This window comes from Vicugna pacos, chromosome 19 (genome assembly GCF_048564905.1).
Source record: "Vicugna pacos chromosome 19, VicPac4, whole genome shotgun sequence".
Classification (NCBI taxonomy): Eukaryota; Metazoa; Chordata; class Mammalia; order Artiodactyla; family Camelidae; genus Vicugna; species Vicugna pacos.
The window spans coordinates 35385436-35405242 of NC_133005.1; the positions used below are offsets into that span (position 1 = coordinate 35385436).

A 19807-nucleotide genomic window follows, 5' to 3' on the forward strand; every position below is an offset into this window, starting at 1 on the left:
GGGTATTTATCTTCTTGTCTATCATTATCTCCCCACCAGGATGTTGGGTCCACAAGGCAGGAGCCTCTTCTGAGTGCTGGAGCCCCAGCCTGGCACCTGGCCAAGCGTGGGCACAGAGTGGTAGCTGCCGACAGGATGCCCGGGGCAACGGACTTGGGGGAGGCACACAGGTCAGGCCGTGCAAGGCCACTCCTCTCCGGTGTCTTAAGCCTCACATCCTCCCTGGGAGAGTAGGAAGGCAGGAGAAGGGGCAGCTAAATGTTTTATTAAAAGGGATTCTTATCACAGCATCTGCAGGAGAGAACGCTGCATGTTGGGAAAAGGCTAAATGAAGGAGGTGGAGATGCAGCCCGAAGCCGTCTGTGTGCAGAACACAGAGAACATGATCAGGCCGACGGGGGCGACCTGCACCTGCCAGGGGACACTGGTGGTGCCTGGAGTCTTTTCTGTTGTCACAGCTAGGGGAGAGGGGGTGCTACTGGCATGTAGTGAATGCTGCCTAACATCCCCCAGTGCCCAGGACATCCTCCCAGCCAAGAATAATCTGACTTCAAAGCATCAGCAGCGCTAAGGTTAAGAAACTCAGTGCTGAGAACGCGGTATCAAAAGCGGGGCGGGTCTCCGGTGATGGAGACAGGGGCGCAGAGTGGCTCTGCAGAGCTCGGCTCCCAGAGTCTGAGGCCTGGGGTTTGATCCCTGCCTCCTCAGGCAACCGAGAGGTCCTCTCTAAGCCTCAGGGACTTCATCTGTAAAACGGGGACAGCAGCAAGCGAGATCAGGTCTGGCACAGAGTAAGAACTCCAGAAAAAGGAATTGTGAGTTCCCAAAATAACAGCCCGCTTCCCTTTTTCAGGGAGGGGCTGAGAACGCGGGTCTCTAGAGGAATGAAAACGGTCGTTAGAAACCAGATGCGGCGGCATCTTGGAAAATGACAAGGCTCCTTGGAGACTCGGGTAATGAGCTCAGGGAAGGATGTTTACGCTGCACAAAGAGGTCGGCTGAGCATGACACACATCTATTAGCAGAGATGGGCCGGAGCGCAGAGCTGAGCCAATGACAATACACAACATTTGCCAAAGCGAGTCGGAAAGGTCAGAGAAAGATGAAGCAGCGCGCCCCCGAGCCCTTCGTTCCCGGAGGAAACCACCGAGTCTCACCGGCGAGGCGCCTGCGAAAACACACGGGGCCGTCGCCCCCAACCCCGACCTCTTTCGAACTCCAGTCCTCCCGCGCCTCTTTCACATGTTTTGCCATATTTTTATTAGATGAATATTTATTGAACACCTACTGTATACCAGGTACTCTTCTATGTCTTAGGGATGAAATGGTGAAGACGGACTGACTTACCCCGTCGCAGTGTATTCATGTGTCTGCCCGTCTCCTCCCAGTGAGATGGTAACATTGTGCCATTTTTATGTCTCACTTGGACTGTTAACAAAATTTCATCTTTTCCTTCAGATCAGTTCATTTGGCGCCAAACAGGCATTTCAAACTGGACTCTTGATCGATTCCCCTAAACCTGCTTCTCTTTTCGAATTCTCTCCGAATTCCAGGAAGCGCCAGCTGCTCAGAACCCACACTCCACAGGGGTCTTCAGCTGCAACATCACAGTAGCTCCACTTTCAGAGAACAGACTCAGGACTGAGCACTTCCCACATGTCCCTGGGACCGGCTTGGTCCAAGCTGCCGCCTAGGGTCTCCTCCCTCCAACCTCCAACCTCAGTCCAGCCTTCCACGGTCGCCAGAGGGATTCTGTTAAATCACAAATCTGATGAAGCCCCATTTCTGCTCAAAACCCTTCAGCGGCTCTGAGTCACACCTGAACTAGACCCAGACTCCCTGTCACGTCCTACAACGTCCCATGTGACCCGTCTCCTGTCCCCTCCTGGAGCTCATCTCCCTGCTTTGCCTTGGCTCAGTCCGCTCCAGCTACAGTGGTCTCTGCCTGTCCTCCCAGTCCCCGAAGCTCATTCCTGCCTCAGGACCTTTGCCCTTGCTCTTCCATCTGAAGGAAGCATCTTCCTCGGACACCCGTGAGGACCACTTCCTCACCCTTCCCAGATATTTGCTCATTATCTGAGAGACCCTGCTCCTTGACTGGCTCAGACTAACCCTCCACAGTGCTTTATGCCAGAATTCTAGGCAGAAGAGATTCCACACCGAGGTCACTTCCCCGTGCTCCATCCTTCCAGCATTCACCCGGCCGTGGGCTTCGGGGATGATGAGCACGGCTTACATACCAGGCCCGGTTCTAGGAACTGAGGACACCACTGAACCAAACAGAATTAATTGAGAAACAAACCCCAAATCGTACTCTCACAGGAGTTACAGTCTAGGGTTGAGAACAGTCCACAGTGCGGCTCTTGGAGGCCGTCTCCCTTATTCAGGAGAGAGACTGATGGGATGGTTCTAACCAGGTGGGTGCAGAAGGGTTGGCTGGTTTCAGGCTGTTCTTGAAGGTGGAACGAACAGGATTTGCAGATGGATTAGATGTGGTGTAGGAAGAAAGCAAGGCAAGGTTATTCCAAGGCTTTTGTCCTGTGCATCGAGGACAGACCTGCCGTCACCCAGGACGGGGGCACTGTGGGAGGGGCGGGCTCTGCAGGCGGTGGTGATGAAGAGCTCGAGGTCAGACATGTTAACCCTGAGGTGCCAGACAGATGAGGTGGAGACAGGGCGGCCGCTGGGGATGTGGGTCCAGGTGCAGGGAAAGCATTTAGACGGCAGCTAACGCCGCAGGACTGAGTGAGATCGTCTACAGAAGGGGTTCTTAATTGGACGTCTGTGAACCTGGGTGAGAAAACTATATCTTTATTTATTTTCATTACCCTCTAACTAGCATCGCCTTCAGTTACGGGTGAAGACATCAAATCATAGTAACAGTGCCTTGGCCACCAACCTAAGTCACTGTACTTTAAAATCACATTACAGTCAACACAGACATCTCAAAATATCACTACAGGCATCACTATTTCAAAAAAAAATCACACAGTTATCACACCTGGCAGTTATCAGCTAAACAACTACTACGTCACGTTACTCCATGTGTGAAGACGCATACCTATCCTGGCTTAGAGAGTATTTTGGAGAATGTGTTTTGATGTATCTGCCTTCCTTTGTATTTTCTTCTATGCATTTAACTTGAAAATATTATTCTGAAAAGGATCCATGGCCTTCACCAGATGCCTGAGGGCCGCCCATGGCACTAAAAGGGGTCAAATTCCCAGCTGGGGAATGGGCATAGCCACGCAGAGGGCCCAGGTCCTGGGCTCTGGAGTAAGAGGTCAGGACGACAAGACACCAGCTTAGGAGACTTGGAAGGAGGCGCAGGTGGGGTGGGAGGAGAACCCAGATGGAGAAAGCGTCTCCAGGAGCGCGGCGCTATCGATTCAGCTTGATGCTGCTCAGCCCCAGCGCTAGATCTGGGAGCACATTCCGTCCAATTATTTCCCAGTCACCAGTTTACGTAACCAGGGGACACATCCTGTACGATTCCACGCCTGCAACCTTTGCCCTGAGCCTGGAGTTCAGCAGCTCCCTCTCCTCCTCTCCCCTGGAAGAGAACCTACATCACTGATAACGGGGCACATAAATGCAACAAGATTCAGGTGCTTCTGCGAATGAATGAAACGGACTGAGAGTAAGAGAAGGAGAGGTGTGTGCTGAATGGAGATTTGGGCCACGGAATCTGCTGTGTCAGCCAGCACAGAAACAGGACCTGCTCCTTCTCCACAGAAACAGGACCACTAGCTGGGTACAAGGCTGCCACAACGGAGGTTACAGGCTCAGCCTCCCTTGCAGCTGGGTGTGGCCCCGACTTTGGGTGGAGACGTGGGTGGGAGTGGCGTGTGAGTTCTGGTTATCCCTCAACCGGAAGTGGGTGTGCCTCCCCTGTATCTTGCCTGGTGGCTGGATGCGGACACGGGGAGCCATTGTGGACAAGGACCATCCCCCAGGATGGTGGAGCAATGTGACAGGAGCCTGGGTGCCAGCACTGTGTGTGCCACATCACTGCTGGGCTGTGATGCCCAAACTGTCAAATGAGAGAGAAATAAGCATCTAACATCCCTAATGCTGAGTGTTATTTGTGGAGTGATGTGCCCTCAGCTGTACGTATATTCTAAAAATACTGGGGGTATCTGCGACACAAATTCAGGTGGCTGTTGCCACCTAGGATGGGTCAGCAAACTTTTTCTGCAAAGGGTCAGACTGAAAATATTTTCAGCTTTGCAGCCATACGGTCCCTGCGGCAATGGTAAACTCTGCCACTGTAGAGCGAAAGCAGCCACGGACAATGCATACATGAATGGGCACAGCTGTGTTCCAATAAAACTTTATTTACAAAAACAGCCAACAGATTCCTGTGGGCTGTGGTCTGCTGACCCCTACCGTTCAAGAATGTTGACAATATCGGCAAGATCATCATCATGACCCCCCCTTTTTTTTTTTTTAAAAGAAAAGCTTGGAATCTGGATTTTCGGGTGAAAGGTCCAGATTTTAAAAAACACCTTGTAACTCGAGCAGAACATAGTTACGGTTGAAGTGTGAACTCAGGCTGTTGGCTGCCACTTTGCAGGACCCCAATGGAGTCCCAAGGGGTGCAGAATGCAAGCTGAGCTGGCCCAGGGCGAGTTTCAATCCCACCCCTGCTGCCGGCAGAAGGACAGTGAACTGTGAGACCTAACCCATCTGTCATTTGGCTTTTGAAGCTCCTGGTCTGGGCAAAGAGAACAATCTCACTAACTTTCTGGGGGTGGAGCTGGGGTCTCCTGAGAAACAAGTGATAAATGAGAAGGAAGTGCTTTTGCAAACTCTAGAACGCTATAAATATTGGATGCGAAATGCCACAGGACTGAAGTCTTCTGTTTTTTTGGCAGACAAATTGGCTGGGGAAGTAGGGCCGGGAAGAAATATATTAAATAAACCCAGAGCCCCAAGGCTCTCAGGGTTGGGGCATTTCTGATAGTCTGTAACCGGATCTTTTTAACTTTGGGCTGCTTGCAAGGTTACATGAATCTCTTTCTTCTGTTTTTGAAAAGACACCAAACGCAAATTGCTGCACACGATGATAAATCAATGCTGTAAAAGTTCTGGACGTCAGAGATGGGATCTGGCAGAACTGAGAACTCTGGGAAAATGAATGAGGAAGGCGGGGGCGTGATTATGCACGAAGGAGGCATCTTGGGCTGGAAGCAGCGAAAGTTGGGGGCTGGGAGAAATGCCCTCTCTCCACTTGCCCCTTGAGAGAGAAGCTGGATTTGGGTTTCTGTAGCAGACATCTGTTTTATTTTTCTGTCCGGCATCAATTCTCCTGCCTTTTGGTAACTGTGCTTCTGAGGAAACCAACATTTCCCCTCACTCAGTCTTACTTGTTAAGGTGAGGCTGTATCTAGTTCCAAGCTCCCGGGCTGGGCACATGATTTGGATCTGGCCAATCAGGGTAGCCCATCTCCCTTGGCCTCTGTGATTGGGTAAGGGAGGAACACATGACTCTAACTGAGCCGATGAAAACCTGCCCTGAAACTTTTGCCAGAGCATTGGGAAGAGGCTCTCTCTCTGAGCCAGGGTCACTATCCCAGTAAGATGGGAGCTGTGGGGGCCGTCTTAACATCACAAAGGCGAATCTTCCTAAGAACAAAGCCAAACCAAATGAAAGAAAATCCAAGAAGCAGAACGACAAGGTTCTGATGACAATCAGCACTGGGACTCAGCCAAATTTGCCCAAACTAATTTCAATTATATTTCTTATGGCTGGAAAAGTGAGAGAGTAATCTAAATTCCATTTTGTTTTCATTTTCTGCTGACTTCAAAAGCTTAAGGCCCAAGAGTCATCCATTCTTTCAAATTTTTATTGGGTACCCAATACCTGCCAGGAACTATTCTTGGATCTGGGGACATAGCAGTGAACAAAACAGGAAAGAAATACGTTCAAAATACCCGAGATATAGGTCATAAACAATTGTCAGTTTGAGGACATTTCATTCTATCTGGTTTCTTTCAACAGGAATGCATCCACAAGGCACCTTTTAATACTGATCTAGCTTTCAAGAATCTTGGGCAGTACAGACTTATTCTGCTTTACTTAAAAAAAACCAAAAAACCCAAATCCTACCTAGATCTGAGAAAAAAAAAATCAGAAATTTTTTTCACTCCCTTAAGCACATACAAAACTTTTCACCCGTATTGCTATGTTAAGCCCCAGAAAGCCGCATCTCAACTTCACACAAAGACATGACACACGTTTTCATGGTGCTTTTGGTAGTAAGACAGAGGAATACAATGTGGAGCCAACAGGGGATTATCTGATCTTTCCATTTTACTCAGATCTCCATGAAAGCCTGGGGAATAGTTCACTGACATCAGCACGTTTGCGTATGTAAATTATACTTGAAATACACGTGTCACAAGTGGTGTATAATCCACATTTTGCATTATTGTTCAAAACACATGCATGTATCAGGAAAAAGAATTTCTATTTTCCCATGAAAATAACAGTAACAACGGACAAAACACCTGAGGTCATTTCAAGATTTTAAGTCATGTGAAGAACATAAGCAGGGAAAAGCAGTAGAGGGGGATGGGGCAGGGAGGGCTCATTGATGCAGGGAGGTCAGGGAAGCAGCAGGGATGTTAGGGATGGAAGGTGAGTTACGAGAAGGAACACGCTGTGTGAGCACTGGTCTAGGCGGTGGCAATCGTAAGTGCAAAGGCCCTGAGGCAGGTACAACCTGGGACTGTCTGAAGAACTGCAAAGAGGCCAGGAGGTCTGAGTGTTGTTAGAAAGGAAGAGAGAGAGGTAGGAGATATGGACAGAGGGGTGAGTAGGCCGAGGCCAGGCAAGGCGTTGGCAGCCTCGGCAGGGAGCTGTGAGTTTATTCTTAGAGCAGTGGGCAGCCAGTGGAGGGTCATAAGCAGGGAGTGACATGGATAGATGTCCATTTTTCAAAACTTCCTCTAGCTGCTGGGTGGGGAGGATGAGTGGCTAATTGCTGGGGAGAAGCTGGGCAAGCAAATACACAGAAGGAAGGCTGAGGATGGCGGCTGGCATGTCCCTTCACAAGCCCCTGTGCTCTGCCTCCCCGTTTTGGGCATTACAGGAAGGCGGGGCTGCAGATGTCCCCGAGGGCCCGGCTGAGCTGCCGAGCTGGAGGCATGGAGGGCAAGCTGCTTGGGCCTCTAATTAAATGTTGGCCTCAGCCACTTACTCCCTGGGAGGGTCACGCAGCTTCAGCAGATGAGGACCAGGGCCCATCCATTTCCTGGAAACTTGGAAAGCCAGGCATGGAGCGCTCCCCTGCACCAGCGACAGGTTTTACTGCCTGCTGGGTCAACATTAGGACGAGCTGTCCCTGAACATCTTTTCAGTCCTTTTAAAGTATGTTTTTGTCCAGAAGGAAGGGACAAAGGAGGGGGAGAAAACTCACAAGAGACCTTTAGATCAAGGCCTGGGAAGACGTCAATCACTGGATATTTAATTATCACCTCAGAGGAATCTGACACCAAGCTGATCCTTCCAAGAGCTGTTCTCCACGCCATTAGGCTGATGCCTGATTTCTATGACGAGGATTTTGTGATGCTCCCTTATCCTCCTGCAGGGATATTTAGGGGTAACTAAAGTTACCCATGTACACGGTTTCCAAAAAAATCAGTATCATGCTCTAACTACAATCCACAAGACAAAGTAAAGGACAGCAATTTATAGCAAAGAAAAATCTCAGCAGTGACTTTCGAGCATCCATCAAGAAGACAGGATGGAGGAGTCAGATGCCCGCACCTGGGTTAACTGGCAGTGTGACAGCTATGAGCGCAGACTGGGCAGGCCCGTGGCATCTGCAAGTCAACCACTTCAGGTGGTCCTGCTGTCAGTGAGATCTGCAGCAATAAGGAATGATTCTGGGGAAAAGTTCTGCATTCAAGTTCAATATTCCCTCCACTGACTTATCCTTATGTTCTTGGAAAAATTCAGTGTATTAAATCCGTGCCAAAAAAGAAAAAAAACCTTTCAGTGTTTATATATAAAATGGATTTAGGGTCAAGGCTCAGATAACAACACACATAAAACAATCCACTCACATGATGATCTGGTAGAAGGATCAGAAGCCATGTGGGATGCAAAGCAGTCTGGGGGCTGAGTGGGGCTCCCCCACGCAGAGCAGGACATCAAAGCTCCTTGGCCCCTGCCCCCAGAAAGCCTGCAGCATCCTCCCACTTTTATAACCACCAGAAATGCCTTCACAGACTTTAAGCCCTAGGGGGTGGCGTGCTCCCTTGAGAACTACCAGGTTAGAAAAGAGTTTGTAAACATGGTGGCCTATGGCCTGAATCCATCCCACAAGTATGTTTGCTTTGAGCCTGCCTGGTGTTTTTATTTATTTTTTAAAAAGCAGAGTGAATAATCCACATTAGAAAGCTTGGAAATTTCAATAAAAATCTGGATATTGCACTTCCAACAAATCAGAAGATCTGGGAACTTTGGGCCCATTCATTGTCTAATGGGCACGTCTGGCTGGGCCATATGGTGCTGCCCTCTTCCCTTTGGGGCCCCTCGCTACATTAGAGTTTGGCTTCCCTGAGTAGAACGGGTTCGCACAGACACAGCAGAGCGCAGACCCCTCCTTGGCCTTTGGAGGCTGATGCGTGGGGTGCCCAGTTCCCCTCCTCTGCTGAATGCCCTCTCTCCTTCTACTCTGGTCTTCCCCCACAATAGCACAGATGGGTTCTGAAAGGAAGTGACCTGCTGGACAAAGGACGGGATGTCCTGGATGCTCAGAGAACAAGAACCTCTGTGGACAGGTGGGACCCACAGTCCCCAGGATGCAGGGCTCCAGTGAAGCTGCCCTCGGTCCTGACCCTGACTCTGACCCTGACCCATGACACAGCCACAGGATGGCCTGGGAAGGGTTGAGAAGCAGGTACAAGAGTTGGATTACCATGCTCGGAGGGGGAGGGGGACACTACAGGAATAAGAAGGGGGCATGCCTACCTCCCAGGCTTGTGTGAGAATTAAGCAGGATGAAAGTGGAAGGTGCCCGCCGCCGCCACGAGGTCTGGGCGTGGTCAAAGCCCAGCAGAGACAACCCCGCATTTTCTACAATCGTTGTTGTAATCATCATACGCCCAAAGGTCTGTGCATCCCTCCGAAAAGGTTTTGCTTGAATGACACTATTCCAAGGCTGCCCAGACAAACACTCAGCAATGATGGGAACGTTCTATCTCCGCACCATCACATCTGGTACCCACGGGTCCCAACGGGGGTGCTTGAAACATCGCTGGTGTGACTGAGAAACGGAACTTTAAATCTGATGTATTTCTTTCTTTCTTTAGATGTCAAATATTTTGCTGAACTCAACTAATACTAGAACTAGTAAGATAATAAGACAAAGTCAAAGAGCATTTGAGAAACTGACTGTTGATAGACAATGTTAGTAGCTAGCATAGCTACAAAGCCGAGTGATGTCTAGCAGTATCGTAAGTTATAACTCTTTATTTAGCTCACCTTTTTTTTCAGGCAGGAATTATCCGCATCTCTACAAAATCTACGTTTCACCAAAATTTTACAATTTCACATGTAACCTCACCAACTCTAGGACCTTTATTCAAAAGCACACAGTGGCACTTAGTGAGCACGTGTGGGAGGGCTCTCCCCAAAATGAAGTCATCAGACTAACACATAGGTCAAAAAAGTATAACCAATCCAGCTGCGAGAACTCTCTTCTCCACACTGGCTAACCTCCCCCTGCATTTGCGGCACGCCACGCCAACGGACAGACAATTCGTTCAGTCCCATGCAGTCATAACTGACCCTTACAATAAAATCCAGATTCTAATTCGGTAACTCCTCACTCTTCTAACAAGTCCATTAGTCTAGAGGCCTTTTTGATGCTTCACTTCTGCACATTATTTTACTGTAGAAATTGACGAATTTTATCGAAAAGGTTAACTGACACTGAACTTTATAATTCCTACTTATTCAAGATCAGAATTACAACCACACACTAACTTACACGAATATTCCAATGGTGTGAAAATGACTGACACTTCAGGAATGGAGACAGGTAAGTTAAGAGAGTAATTTCTTAAATGGAAAAATATTTTCTTAAAGTTATAGGATAGAGGTTCTTGCTCTCTGAATGACTCAGATACGAGAGCCATCAAGAGCCAGCGTTTTAAATTCACACGTATTTTAGTAATACAGCACACTGTAAACGTTATTTCCACAGTCTCCACTTGTGATAATGGCCACTGTCCATCTTCTTCTCTCCTGTGGGCCTTCCCGCAAGATGCTTAGTTTGTAAGTCCCCGAGTTTGCTAATTGTCTTTGGCTGTCTCTCCTCTGGCTCGCTAAATGCAAAATAAGTCCCAATCCAGAGGGTTGCCAGCGTTCTGTCTTGCTCTGTTTTCAGTCTGTTAGAGCTTCGCATGTCACCACCACAGGCGATACACTATCTTTTCTCAATTTTTCGAAGTCTGATATATTTTTAACTAATTGAAGGTTAAGTAGCTCCCAGTGGCTAGTGGCTACCCTACTGGGCTCTAGTCTAAACTCTTCCAGAAAGTTCAGGGGAACTGCAGCGAGCGCCAGGGAGGGGCCTGCAAAAGGTCACACTTATCCTGAAAAGTTCCTCACAGCCTCCGGTGGCTCTAGGAAGACAAGGTTATACATTCACCTACCACAGACATCCCTCCTCACACTTCTATTTTGACTTCCACGATCACTTGAAAGCCCACTGAAGTCAGAGACTCCGTGAGCAAAGCCAATCATGGAGCCGATGGACTGGGCGGTTACATTGCCCCGACTTAGGACCACAGCCTGGGGGATGATGGGGAGGTGGCTGGTTTCCAACCATCCCAGTCGCCTGCAAGGTTTGCTCCAGCTCAAAGTCAAGACTGCAGCCTTAATGGAGGTTAGAGCATCCCTGAGGATGAAATAAGGTGGTGTGTGGGAAGGACACCAGCTGGTGTGGGTTGGACTGTGTCTCCCAAGATAAATGTTCGAGTTCTAACCCCAGGTACTTTAGACGGTGAAATTTATTTGGAAGTACAGTCTTCGTGGACGTAATTAAGTTAAGACCATCCTGGATTAGGGTGGGTTCTCTCATCTGGTGACTGGTGTCCTCACAGAAGAGGGACATTTGGAAGCAGACACGCAGAGAGGAGAAGGCCATGTGAAGACAGGGACACACAGGGAGGTGGCCACGCAAACATGGAAGCAGAGATGGGAGTGATGCAGCTATAAGCCAAGGACCGCCAGGGACTGCCGGCAGCCACCGGAAGCTGAAAGAGGCAGGGAGGGATGCTCCCCAGGAGTCTTTAGAAGGAGAAAGGCCCTGCCGACACTTGACCTTGGGCCTCTGGCTTCCATAACAGTGAGAGAACACGCTGCTGTTATTTTAAGCCACCCAGTTTCTGGCACTTTTGTTACAGCAGCCATGGGAAACTAACATGCCAGCTAATGGGCTGGGATGGAGGGTGCTCCAAAGGGTAGAAATCCAGCCCCGCCAGCCTCATACCCAGTTTTTGAAAAGTCGAGGAGAAGCATGATCACCTGCTTCCTCTTTCCTCCTGTGGCCCCAGGAAAGCCTTCCTCCCAACTTTGAGGGCCCTGGTCACGTGACCCTGAGGATAGACTCACAGCAAAGGCAGCAGGTAGCCAACACAGTTGCAACTCTGATGCACGGTTGGGGAAACTGAGGCCCAGAGGGGGCGGGTCTCAGCTCAAGGTCACAAAGGAGTGAGAAGCAGAGCCTAATTCTCTGGACTCCTGCACCAGTGTTTCACTTGTTTTGGAGCCTGAAGGTCCTGGAGAAAGAGAGTGACTATTACTCTGGAGTTTAAAGAAACTTAGCTTGCGGGTGTATGTGGAAGGACGCCCTGGGCCCTGGGAGGGGCTGCTACAGCCCTGCCCGCTGATGCCCGACTTTCACGGTGGGGAAGGCGGGGTCATGGTGTCCGGGGAGGACAAGGCCCCCTGCTCCTTGAGGTGCGCCTACTTCCTGGGACAAAGGCAGATGCTCTGCTGTCCCACCACAGGCTGGAGAGGGGGCGGGCAGGGCGGCGGAGAGGGACAGCTGGAGGGAGGGAAGAAGGGAGCTGTGTGTGTGCACTCAGAGGAGAGGAAGGGAGCGGACAGCAAACGCAGGAGGAAGGCCAAGCCCAGAGAAGGCTGCCATTGTGAAGGCGGGACAGCTGCACCCGGCCCGGAGGCAGCGTCCCAGGAAGAACCCAAGGCCTTTCTCCTGTGTGCAGGCAGAAGGGCCAAGGAGAGGGAGGAGGAGAAGCCGAGATGGCAGGAGTAGGGGTGGGGAGGAGAGAAACCGGAGAGGGAAGAGGAGGCCAGAGAAGACCAGGGCGGCGGGGGAGGGGCTGCCGGCTTTGGCTGGAATAGAGATTCATCCACTCAGCCTGCAGCCACCCACTGAGCACCTGCGACGGGGCAGGCCCCCTTCCCGGCACGGGAATCCTGGGGTGGACAGACCACACATCCCCGCTTCCATGGACTGGACAACTTAGAAATAAGACGACCAAGGAAATAAATGGCAAAATGTATAATCAGTGGTGGAAAGGGCCAGGGAGGCGGATGCAGCAGAGACGGGGAGGGAGGACCAGGGGCAGGCAGGGGATGTGATTAACACGGGCAGTGGGACAGCCAACAGACAAATAGTGTAATGGAGGCTCTGACTTAAGGAAAGCAGTCTGAGGGGATAAACGGGGAAGGGGAGCCTCTTTTGGATGCAATAGTCCAGGAAGGCTTCCTGAGGAGGTGATGCTTGAACAGAGGTCTGAGGAAAGTGAGAAAAGGCCAAGCAGATAGGAGGGGAAGAAGCCTCCAGAATAGGAAAGAGTAGGTGCCAAGAGCTGGAGTTGGGAACGGACAGGAGTTAGGGGATGGTTTGAGAAACAGGAAGGAGTGGAGTGACTGAGCTGCCAAGGGAGGACTGTGAGAGCCACCTGGGAGGGGAGGGATGGGGTCAGGTTCAAAATGCTGGCGGGGTTGGGGTGGACATCCAAGGGGAGATGAGGAGACAGCTGGAGGCTGGCATGTGGGTTTCAGGGCAAGAGGCTACAGGTAGGTCAGAACAGAGCGGGTGGACAGAGGGAGGAGGGGTGCGGATGATTTCACAGGAAAACAGAGGAAGGCAGCCTGAGCACCAGCCCTCATGTCTTTGTGGTCCTGAAGCCACTTTAGGGAAAAAAGTAAGACACACACACATACACCTTTACACACCAGTAGCGAATCTTTGTCAGGGATGCCCAAATGCCCAGCAGGTGCCTTTCCACCCTCCTGCGTCAGGGGGGTGCCCCAGCCTCCACCAACAGCCCAGGCGTCCTGCCACTACGGGTGTCTCGGCACAGAGCCCCGCCCTCTCCCAAGTGACAGTGGCTGCCAGAGGTTGACAGCCAAGAAGACCAGGTCCTCAGCTGACCTCCCCTCCCCAGCTTTGTAAGAGAAGAGTGGAAATAATTGGGGTGCTTGGGGCCAGATTTCAAAGCAGCTCCAACTGGGAGCCCTGGCACCGCTGGGGCTTGTGATGAGGGGCGTGCTCCCCCCGACTCCTGTGGCGCGTTCTAGAACACGAAGGGAGAGGGGCGGGAGGCTCACCACCAGCACTTCCATCTCTACAAGAGTCTGCACCAGATGGCAGGAGCTGGGCGGGGAAACAGCGTCAGAACTGCCAGATTCAGATGGCAGCGTGGAATGAGAAAGCATTATTACTCTAACGAGAAGAAAATGGGCACCCCTGTCTAATCCATCAGAAAGGGCTGGCAGAGATGTGTTTTTCCTTTGGTGGTGGCTGTCGTTTTGCACAAGGCAAGGCAGTGGAAATTTGTGAATGCCACTGCAGTGCATGCTTCCTCCTTATCTTTTCCAACAGCTCTTGATTTGGGGGACCCAGATGTTGGGGGGGGGCAATGATTCCATCTGCTGCTCCAGAAACAGGGGACGGAGGCTAAGCTAATTGGCACGCACCGTCTGCCATTTGCGGTGACTGGCCCAGGGGTTGGCATGTGATTCAAGCTGGTCCAGTCAAAAAGATGCTCGCCCCTCGGGCATCCTGGGGAAACATCCTGCTGAGTGCTCCGGTATGATGTAAAGGAAGAGGCGTGCGGCCCCTGCCAGTGCCAGCCAGCATCTGGAGACCTCAAGCCTGATGATGAAATCGGGACAATGTCAAACCACAGCGTCTGCCTCTGTCTGAAGTTCGCCTGTGTCTTTTTGGTTTAGGGAGCAAAAAAATTCATAGCTTGCCAAAACCCCTTGGGAGTTGGGGTTTCTGTTGCTTGGATCTAAAGGTCATCTACCCACTATGAGCACTGCCAAGAAGTATCCTCTCCTTGCTCAAGCAGAACTCATACATCACCTCCTCAGAACTGAGAGGTGCAGAGCCAGAGGAGACCTGGCGAGTGGGAGGAGATGCAGGTTTTCAGCTTTGCCAGAACTGCCAAATTGCTCTTCAAAGCGAAGGTGCCAATGCGCATGTTCATGGCTTGTCTTCCTGTTTTCCCACATCCTCACCACCACTTGCTGTGACAGGATTTCTAAGTATGGCTTCATTTGCATTTTACTGATCACCAGAGAGGTTGAGCACACGCTGCCACCTTTAGGTCTAACTTATTTTCATCACTTGACACTACGTGTTGTGACATTCACCTGAATGCTGGTCTGGGGTGGGCGGTGTGAGGCTGTTTATCATCAGTAATGTTTCTTAAGTGCTTATGATGTATCACTGTTCCAACATATTTAACCCTCACAAAACCCTGTGAGTTAAGTAACATTATTATCCTTAGTTGAGGTAACCAAGACATAGAGGTTAAATAACTTGTTCAAATTCACTCAGTTAGTAAGTGGTCCAGCCCAGATTCGAGCCCAGGCAGAGCCCTGGCTCTCAACCGCTTTGCAAAGAGCTGGAGGCATCTCATTCTGCAAATTCTGTAACTTTGACTCATGGGTATAAGTGAGCACAGTCAGGGTAGCTGAAGTGTGCTAAAAGATGACTACAGTTCGTAAAAACTGAGGATGCGATTTATCCTTTCAAGGGTATTTATATTTGAGATCCAAGTCCCAAAATGAGAGGAAGCCAACACAGAGACATATCTGTGAACAAATTGGTATTTATCCTGCTTAAACCTAGCACCTCTCCCTTCATCCTTTGTCAATCTCTACGGCAAACATGGGGCAGCACAAAGCAAGATGATGGCAAAATGAAACTGCCAATCTTGTAAAAGAGGCAAGGTTTTGTGAAATTAATTAAAGTCCTGCTGGAGGACAGCTTGAAGCATGTGCGAATCCACTGACAAACAATAATCTGATCTATGAGATAACCGTACAAGAGACCACTGAAAATGATGAGGGAATCAGCACTTCCCAGGGAAGTTTCAGATGTCAAAGGATTAAGAGAGGTCCTGGGGAAAACTGATCAAATCTTCAAATACTTTTGCAAAAAATGATCCTTTATGAGTTTGCTGTGAAAATTGAAGGTGAAATAAAGGATATCACAGTGCGCTATCATTTAAATTTGTTGAACAAATTACCCTCCATCTCTAACTGACATTTCATCAATTCATTTGATTGAGGAATCAACCTGTTAGTCACCATTATAACCTAACCTTTGCTAAATACTGTCAGATACAACATAGAATAAGGTTATTTTCTAAATTTTGTAGTTTTAGTTTTTTAAGATAAAATTAAACACATTAAAAGCATACATAATGTAAAAATACATTGGTCCACGTAAGGAACATTTTTCTGGTTCTAGTCTTGCACAGTTCAGGCTGACCTTCTGTATTCAAAAGGGTACCACATACACAAATGACTGAGAACCATTATTGTTGTTTTGACTTTAATCGTCCCTCAGTATCCATTTTCTTATTCTCCTATAGTAATAGAATTTTTAGCTGGGCAAATGGCCACCCAGAATAAAGACTACATTCCCCAGGCTCCTTTGCAATCATGTGTGGTCATGTGACTTGTTTCTCATCAATGGGAAGTAAGGAGAAATAGAAAGCAATTGAGTCTTTGATCAATTTGGGAGCTCCAAAAACATATAAAACAAATGTTAATAGACCCAAAAGGAGAAACAGATAGCAACACAATAATAGCAGGGGGCTTTAATACCCCACTTTCATCAATGGATAAATCATCCAGACAGAAAATCAATAAAGAAACATAGGCCTATTAGATCAGATGGACTGAACACACATATACAGAGCATTCCATCCAAAAGCAACAGAATACACGTTCTTTTCAAGTGCACATGAAACATTCTCCAGGATTGATCATATGTTAGGCCACAAAACAAGTCTTAATACATTTAAGAAAACTGAAATCATATCACACATCTTTTTCAACCAGAATGGTGTGAAATGAGAAATCAATTACAAGCCGAAAACTGGAAAATTCACAAGTATGTGGAGACTAAACAACATGCTACTGAACAACCAATGGGTCAAAGAAATCAAAAGAGAAATTAAAAAAAAAAAAACAACTTGAGACAAGTGAAAATGAAATACAACACACCAAAACACACGGGACGCAGCAAAAGAAGTTCTAAGAGGGACGTTCATAGTGATAAATGCCTACATCAAGAAAAATCTCAAATAAACAACCAAACTTTACACTTTGAGGAACTAGAAAAAGAACAACAACAAAAAATGCCAAAGTTAGTAAATGGGAAGAACATAATAAAGAAATAAATAGAATATAGAGACTAAATGGAAAGATCCATGAAACTATGAACTGCTTCTCTAGAAGAATAAACAAAATTAATAACCCTTTAACTAGATTTACCAAGGAAAAAAGATAGAGGACTCAAATAAATAAAAACAGAAATGAAAGAAGGGATGTTACAACTGATACCACAGATATACAAAAAAACCATGAGACTACTATGAACAATTATATGCCAATGAGTTTGACAAGCTAGAAAAGTGGCTAAGTTCCTAGAAACATACAACCTACCCAGACTGAACCATGAAGAAATAGGAAATCTGAACAGCCAAGAATATTTGATGGGGAAGGGACAGTCTCTTTAATAAATGGAGCTGGGAAAACTGGACAGCCATATGCAAAAGAATTAAATTGAACCACTGTCTTACAATATAGACAAAAATTAGCTCAAAAAGGATTAAAGACTTGAACATCATTTGACATGGGTCTTGGCAATGATATTTTTGGATCTGACACCAAAAACAAATGCAATAAAAGCAAAAGGAAGTAAACTAAAAAGCTTCTGAACAGCAGAGGAACATTGTGCACAACAAAAGGAAAAGACAACCTACCAAATGAGAGAAAATATTTGCAGATCTGATAAGGGGTTAATATCCAAAATATGTATATATAAACAACTCATGGAACTCAATAGGAAAAAAGCCAAACAATCCAATTAAAAAATGGGCAGAGGATCTGACTAGACATTTTTCCAAAGAAGACATACAGATGGTCAACAGGTACATGAAAAGATGCTCCACACCACTAGTCATCAGGGAAATGCAAATCAAAACCACAATGAGATACCATGCTTGTTAGAATGCCGGGTATCAAAAACGCAAAGACTAACAAGTGATGGTGAGGATTTGGAGCAAAGGGAACCTTAGTTCACTGTGGGTGGGAATGTAAATTGGTATCACCATTATGGAAAACAGTATGGAGCTGATCCAGCAATTCCACCTCTCAGTATCTATCCAAAGAAAATGAAGACACTAACTTGAAAAGATACATGCACCCCAATGTTCATGGCAGCATTATTTACAAAAGCTAAGATATGGAAGCAATCTAAGTGTCAATAGATGCATGAATGAAGAATATGTGGTACACACACACAGACACGAATATTATTTAGCTGTGAAGAAGAAATCTTGCCACATGCAACATGGATGGACCTTGAGAGTATTATGCTAAGTGAAATAAATCAAAGACAATTACCATATTATTTCACTTATATATGAAATCTAAAAAAAAATTGAGCTCACAGATACAGAACAGATTGGTGGTTACCAGAGGTGGGTGAGTAGTAGGTAGGTGAAATGAGTGAAGGGGGATGAAAAGTTTAACTTCCAATTATGAAATAAATACATCATGGGGATGTAATGTACAACATGGCGACGATGGTTGATAACACTGTACTGTATACTTGAAAGTTGTTGAGAGAGTAGATCTTAAAAGTTCTTAACACACACACACATATACACTTTTTGTAACTATGTATGGTGACAGATGTTAAGTAGACTTAATGTGGTTATCATTTTGCAATATATACATATAATGACTCATCATATTATACATCTGAAACTAATAAAATGTTTTATGTCAATTATGCCTTAAAACAGAAAAGAAAGATAATGGTTGAGTCTCTGATCAATTCATGGGGCAGGCTCATCAAAGCAGCATGGACTTTTAATTGAGAGTAATAAACCACTGCTGTCTTGGGTCTCTCACACACAACCAAATTTAAATCCAACTTGACCAACTGCCCTAGACACTCATGAGAGCTCAGGGTTAAATGTGTCTAAGGACCCTGGAAGGACAGTTGACCATTGTTCCTTGGGGGACTAAAAGTTATCATATAATCTAATGTGTCACACAAATCAAATTAATCTAAGAGGGGTTTTGAATTCATTCTAGTTTTCTGTCATTTTTCTCAGTCAACCTACAATAGCCAGCATAACTAATAAGGTGTTCACTTTAAGCAGTAGCTTAACGTAAAACTCAAATCTGAGCTTCCTAGCTACCAGGGCAAAAAGGGAAAGTGTACAGGGTGCATAGCTCTTGTTCTTCAAAGACCTTTCAGCTAGAGGTTCTAAATGCGGGTCTCAGCCCTTAGCCATGTTTTGTTTGGTCCATAGTGTACATTAGAAAAAAACCTGAGTTTTGCCAACACTTTTAAAAATCAGATTTCTGCCAAAAAAATCAGATTAGAAGTACTTGGAAGTTGACAACCCTGAGCACAAATGGCTACCACTACCTGGACCTGAGTAGCAGATGCCCCTTTCAATAGGTGCCCTCTGGTCTGCCGCAGGCTCCCCTGTCCTGCTTCCCTCATCTATACCCTGGTCTCTGCAGCCATATAGGTGCTGGCCTCTGGTAACTCTGACATGAGTGGCTTTCTGCAGAGACCCAGGAACCAACAGGGTTATGTGTATAGGATTGAGGCTTTCAGGAGTTCTCTCATCAGCTCATTTGCTGGGTGATTCTGGCGGTGGAATGAATCTGCAAGGCGACACACCTACCCCGCTTGCTCCCCACCCCAACATGCCCACGGCCAGCCACACCGTGCACGTGAGGGGAAGCTGCCCAGCTCCCAGGGCGGCTTCAGTGCCACAAATCCAGCTGAGGGAGGCTCCGTCCCTCTCTCATGTCACTCCCACCTACACAAGCCCCTTGTCACTTGAACACAGTTTCCCGGCTTACAACACCCAGGCCACAATATCTGATTTCACAACTGCCTTGGCTGCTTACCCAAGGCGGGGAGCATTTGTTTATTTTTCTAAATTAAAGCAAATTAAATTGAGTTTGGAGGATTTTGCAATGTTGCTGGAGATAAGTGACTGTTTGCCATTGTGCCTTTGCCTTGAGCAACCAGCCTGGCAGGTGAGTCTTCAGATCCCACCAAAGTTACCAACTGCAAGATAAAGACAGGACGCCTTGCTCACTCTCCACCCAGGATGCCACACTGCAGGGTACGACTGCAGGAGAGGTGGAATGGAGCACACTGGGTAGTGTAGACGGTCAAGTATAGACACACAGTCCATCGCCATCTGCAGAGTGGTCACACAGTCCCCACATATGCTCCCTTCCAGCCTCCACACTAAT

General features: G+C 47.6%; 1 protein-coding gene across 4 annotated transcripts in view; it reads right to left on the minus strand.

Moving 5' to 3' along the window:
* SULF2 (sulfatase 2) overlaps positions 1-19807 on the minus strand; it is a 109860-nt gene that overhangs the window by 45922 nt on the left and 44131 nt on the right. The window lies entirely within an intron of this gene.